We start from the raw sequence: 6,000 nt of genomic DNA on the forward strand, positions 1-6,000 counted from the left end.
CGAAACTATTCAACCGATTCTTTTCAAATTTGGCACACGTTTTCTAAATCAAAAATACCTCCCCCCTACACTGTTTTTTTTTAATTTTTTTTTTTAAGGTTGTTTTTCACTTACAAATATGGCGAAATTTTTCGCCAAAAATGCTCGTTTTACGTTTTTTTGCCACCAAAACTACAAAAATGAAAAGAAAAAAAAAATTTATTAATGTAGGGGAGAGCATTACGTCATACTTTAACTGAAAAATTCGACTTTTTTAGTTTCAGATGATTCTACGACGAATGCCGATTGGCACCGCAGAGCACCTCTCGAAAAACATATCTCCAAAAAAACTCTGCCATGGGCTTATTTGTGAATATTTTATTATTAATATTTTTTAAAAACTTATTGAAAAGATGTACAATAACATGCAACTGATTTTATTAAAGTATCTTAAGCCATATTTCTGTAAAAAATTCAAAAAAAAAGTTTTTTTTTTTAGCGCTAAACCCTACCCCCCCCTTAAAATCTACTCGCTGTTGTACTTAGTTGAGATGATCGGCCCATCGATGGCATGTACGAGACACTGGCTGAAAATCAATAGGCAGTCGAACCAGTTCAGCGGAAAATCATCTAAAGCCAGGATATTCACTTTCGATTGAATGGTTGAATTAATAAGCAGATCCTTACGAGACTCTTGTGACCTCTTTATATCTAAAAAATTGCAGCTTACAATTTTCTAAATGAATGATTATAAGTGGCAACCGGACGACTGGCTCATGAATGTTCCCCCTTCTTCGCCAACGAGTCTTTCATAACAGCCAATTGCATAAAAAAACATCCAATCTGCGAAAAAATCGCAGTCTAGCTAGAACTTAATAATAAATAATAAGGGTTTTCCAATAAGAGGTGTTATTTTGATAAAAGATCAATGGTTTCGTTGCTTGTGTGGCACGTAGCGTCGTCTTGTTGAAAATAAACGTTGTCCAGATCAATACCATCCAATTCCAGCCATAAAAAATCGATAACTACCTCTCGATAGCGCAACCCATTCACCGTAACTGTTCAGCTTCATTTTCGAAAAAGTAAGGTCCAATGACTTCGCTGAACCATAAACCGCACCAAACAGTCACACGCTGAGTATAGAGAGACTTTTAAACAATAACTCTTGGATTTTATGAGCCCCAGTTCCGACAATTTTGCTTGTTGACGAAGCCAACGAGGTGGAAATGGGCCTCTTCACTTAAGATGATTTTTCGCTGGAATTCCGGATCATTTTCATGCATTTGAACGACCCGATCAGTAAGGGCACGACGTTGTTGATGATCGGCCGGCTTGAGTTATTGTGTTAACTGGACTTTATAAGCCTTATCTCCCAAATCTTTATGCAAAATACGGTGTAATGACGTTTGTGGAATGCCTAATTCCAAAGAACGACGTGGAATGGACAAACCTGGGTTTTCTTCAACACTTCCGGCTACAACAGCAATATTTTCGGCTGTTCTTGACCGACGTGCACGGGTTTTATTCTTCACATCACTAACTTGTCCCAACAGCTCGATTTTTTTCACCAATTTCTGTATTGCAGTCCGACAAGGTGCTTCACGATGACCCAAAAATGTTCGAGTTTTACGAAGCGTCTCTGCCAAATTTTCACCATTTTTTTAGTGAATTTTAATAATTTCAGTGCGTTGGTTAGGCCTGTATCGTTCCATTTAAATTAATGGCATAGTTTCTACTTGTCAAATAGCAAAAAATGACAGCTTTAAAAGTGACATCTACCGAAATAGCGGGCTATTCAAAATAGCATCTGTTATTGGAAAACCCTTTATAAAGGAATAATTTATTTATTTATTCATTCAGTTAATAACCCAATCAAATGCAGTATTTCTTACAGACTATGAAAAACAGATTAATTCTATGCAATCCAATTTAAAATAAATTAAACCTATAATTTACTGGTTTCATTGTATGAATGAAAGAAAATGTAACATTTAAAACTTGCAGGGAAAGAATATTAAGGAATACTTAGAAAACTGTTAAACAATTTATTTAGTACCAATTTGAAGTGGTTCTTTGTGGAAGAAAAATCTGAGCCAATGTGATCTGAAATATGCTTCTCTCAAAATCGGGAATATTGAAATTAATTTCATCGAGTAGCGATGGGGAGTCAATCACGCACTTATCAAACCAAAAACAAAAGTGAGGGAGAGAGAGAATACTCCTTCTATTATCCAGTGTGGATCAGAGAAATGCAAAGAGCGCAAAACCATAACGAGCGCAAAACCTAATATGATAAGTATAATAAGGTCCCCAAATCAAAACGGCATATTCTCGAAGTTGAGAGAGGTATGCTATATAACAGCTTTAGCGTGTATGTATGTAGTATACGAATCGGATAAAAGCAAAAACGGAATATGACTTTGCAATGGTGTAATTTATATGCCTTTGGCAAGCGAATTTAGAGTCAAATGCCACACTAAGATCAATCATTTCACTTAGATTAGATAATCTACGAGAACTACTAATAGCAAAAGAAATCACAAAGCATATAATTTGCTAGCGTTGTTTTTTTTCATTTATTGGTAAAGCTATTAAAACTTACCTCACTCTTCAAGTATAAATTCAAACTAAAACTAAGAAGAAACTTATTTTACATACTAACTTCTACAAAGGGGAAAAGGGAAAACTGTAAATATACTATACTAAATATATTATACTAACGGATTTTTGTGTGCACAATTATGTGGGGAGAGATCCGATTAAGTAGAACATCATATTGGAATGAAGAGAGAATTACATGACTCAATGCAATAAGAAGTAGGTATAGAGAGTAAGATTTTAGGTAAGAGGCATGAAAACACTTGCTTATACTTAAATTTAACGTATTTATTTTAGAAAAGAAAATTTGCGTTATTAAAAAAACTGGAAATGTCACCAAGTATACTTTTCGTGGGGTGCACCAGAGGACGCAGTAAAATAAATATATGACGCGACAGCAATATAAAATACCAATTTCTGAGAGGATAGATATAATTTAATATTATGCAAGGTAAATTCCAAAATAAACAAGATTGGCGTCATAAAAATGTTTTTGATGGTACCATTTGTTTAATGATTTTGTGCATTGGAAGGTAAATCCCTAGCTGACTTCCAGCGAAAGCTTGGTGACATTCGGTTCAGTGGAAGCAAAGTTATTGCGTCTAAAGTGTCAGTATGTTTGTGTCATCGGTACAAAAATGAGTTTCGAACAAAGAGCTAATATCAAATTTTAGTGTGAAATCGGTTGAACGTTTACCGAAACATTTGAATTGATGAAAAAAGTTTATGGCGGTGATTGGCTGTTTCGTGCTAGAGTTCATGAGTGGTTTACATGTTTCAGAGATGGTTGTGAGGCCGCCCAAAATCAGTAATCATCGAAAACTCCATCGAAATTGTTAGTAAATTTAACTAAAATAAACCGAAATCATTACTGAAGTTCATGGAATCGGAGTTGAATATCTCGAAAACAGCGATTTATCGCATTTTAACTGATCAATTGGGCTTACGAAAGGTCTGTGCACATTTCATTCCGCACAAGTGAACTGAGAACGAAAAGTTGCTCAAAATTCAACATTGGAAAGACCACATTAAAGCGGCGAGAAATGACGAGATCTTCCTTTGCAATATCGTAACTGGTGGTGAAATGTGGTGTTTCCAACATGAACCTAAAACTAAGCGTCAAAGTGCCGAATGGGAGGCCCCAGCCACCATCCAAAAAATCGCGTTTGGAGAAGTCAAAAATCAAGTCGATGCTCACTTGCTTTTACGATTCCAAGGGAATTGTCCACAAGTAGTTCGTACCAATGGGCCAAACCGTTAATGCAATTTTCCATCTTGGCGTTTCGAAGCGTTTGTTGCATCGTATTCCTCGAATTCGCCCTGAACACCGCGAAGGAGGAAGCTTGCGCTTATTGCATGATAATTCCCCATCTCATCGATCCACTCTTGTGACTGATTTTTTGACTAGAAATCACATTTTAACCATCAATCACTCACCATATTGTCCTGATATGGCTTCCTGTGACCTCTACCTATTCGGAAAATTGAATTTGACCATGAAAGAAAAACGTTTTGGGTCTGTAGAGGTCATCCAAAAGGCTTGTACCGACATTCTGATAGACATTCCGGTCAATGACCTGAAATACTCTTTCGAAAACTTTTAGATTTTAGGGTTAATGATTGTTTCTTGAGAGGCATTTATCAATTCATTGGATTCATTAAATATCAATTAAAGTGGATAGGCAATTTGAGAGGAAATTTGGTCCTTAGTCAAGTTTGGAGTTAACTGCAATAGTTTTTGAAACTCCCATGCAGCCAAATGCGAAGGACTGTCAATATCCCGGAGCAAAACTCGATCCGCTGTTTAAGGGCTCACTACCCCCTCTTCACGCGATAAGTCATAAGGCAAATACTGGAAAGACGTATGCGCGCTTTTTTTTAATAACTTTTTAATAATGTAAACTCCACCTTTTTAGTTAAAATATCTAGTTCTTATTTGCTCGTTTGATTTCTTCTTCTTTCTTCTTCTTTCATAGCGTTACAACGCGGAGTGCGTCAAAGCTTCCTTCAAAATGCTCCTCCAAAGTGGTCTATCTTGAGCTGTTGCTTCGTAGTTACGTATTCCCAACTTCTTAAGATCGTGTTCCACTGCGTCTATCCAACGGTTCCTCGGTCTACCTTTGGCCTTCACGCCCATTAGCCTTCCTGTCAAGGCTTTCTTCACGGTACAGTCAACAGGCATACGGATCACATGACATAGCCATCTTATGCGCTGCGCTTTAACAAAACGCACAGTTGTCTCTGTTCTGAGTAAGATCGTTAAGTTCAGAGTTCAATTAGAGTCTATGGGTACCATCATCCATTCTTATTGGGCCAAAGATCTTTCTTAAAATTTTTCTTTCCATGCGAGCAATCTGAGCACAATCATCAACCTTAAGAGTCCATACCTCACAACCATATGTTAGGATTTGTCGAATACGAGTCTTGTACATAGTGAACTTTGTAGCTTTAGACAAAAGTCGGGGCTTGAACAAGTTAAGGTGGGCGTAATACGCTTTGTTGGCAGGGTTGATGCGATCCCTGATGGCGGAAGTTGAATTACCGCTACATGCGAACATAACTCCTAGGTACTTAAAATGCTGCACTGTTTCAAAAGTATAGGCTCCCACATGGAAATTTAGCATCTGTGCAGGCCGCCTCTATTTCAATAGATATTTGGTTTTGCCCTCGTTTACAAAAAGGCCAATATTGTTCGCAATTTTGCTAATTTTTAAGAAAATTTCTTTTAAGTCATTCCTATTTCTTGAGAGCATAGCGATGTCATCTGCATAAGCACATATTTTGGTTGTTTTAGTTGTCAAGGTACCACCTTAGTTGATTTCCCTTACGACAAAGTACAGCATCAAAGTGAATATGACTGTTGATAAGGCATCACCTTGTTTTACACCTGTTTCAATAGGGAACGACTCTGTGAGCTTCCCTTGAATGATCACATTTGCTAGTGCATTTGTGAGCGTTGCGCTAACGAGCCTTATTAGTTTGGCAGGTATTCCAAGAATAAGCAATATGTGCTGGATCCTATCTCTTTTAACACTGTCGAAGGCTTGTTTGAAATCAATGAACAGGCAGTGAACATCTAGCCCGTATTCATAGTGTTTTTCAAACATTTGGCTGAGAATAAAACATTGGTCGATTGTAGACTTGCCTCTACGAAATCCGCATTGGTAGTCTTCAATTATTCTTTTAGCATATTCGTTGATTCGTTCATAGAGAACATTTGTGAAGAGCTTGTAGGCCTTGTTAAGCAGTGACATACCACGATAATTATCGCATACTCTCTTATCACCTTTTTTGTGTACTGGGAAGATTATGCATCCTAGCCAATCAGATGGTATGGATTCTTTTTCCCATACGTCTATTATTAAATGGTGAAGGCATTTATGTAACTCCTCACCACCTTCTTTCAGGAGTTAAGCCGCTATA

This window comes from Anastrepha obliqua, chromosome 1 (genome assembly GCF_027943255.1).
Source record: "Anastrepha obliqua isolate idAnaObli1 chromosome 1, idAnaObli1_1.0, whole genome shotgun sequence".
NCBI lineage: Eukaryota > Metazoa > Arthropoda > Insecta > Diptera > Tephritidae > Anastrepha > Anastrepha obliqua.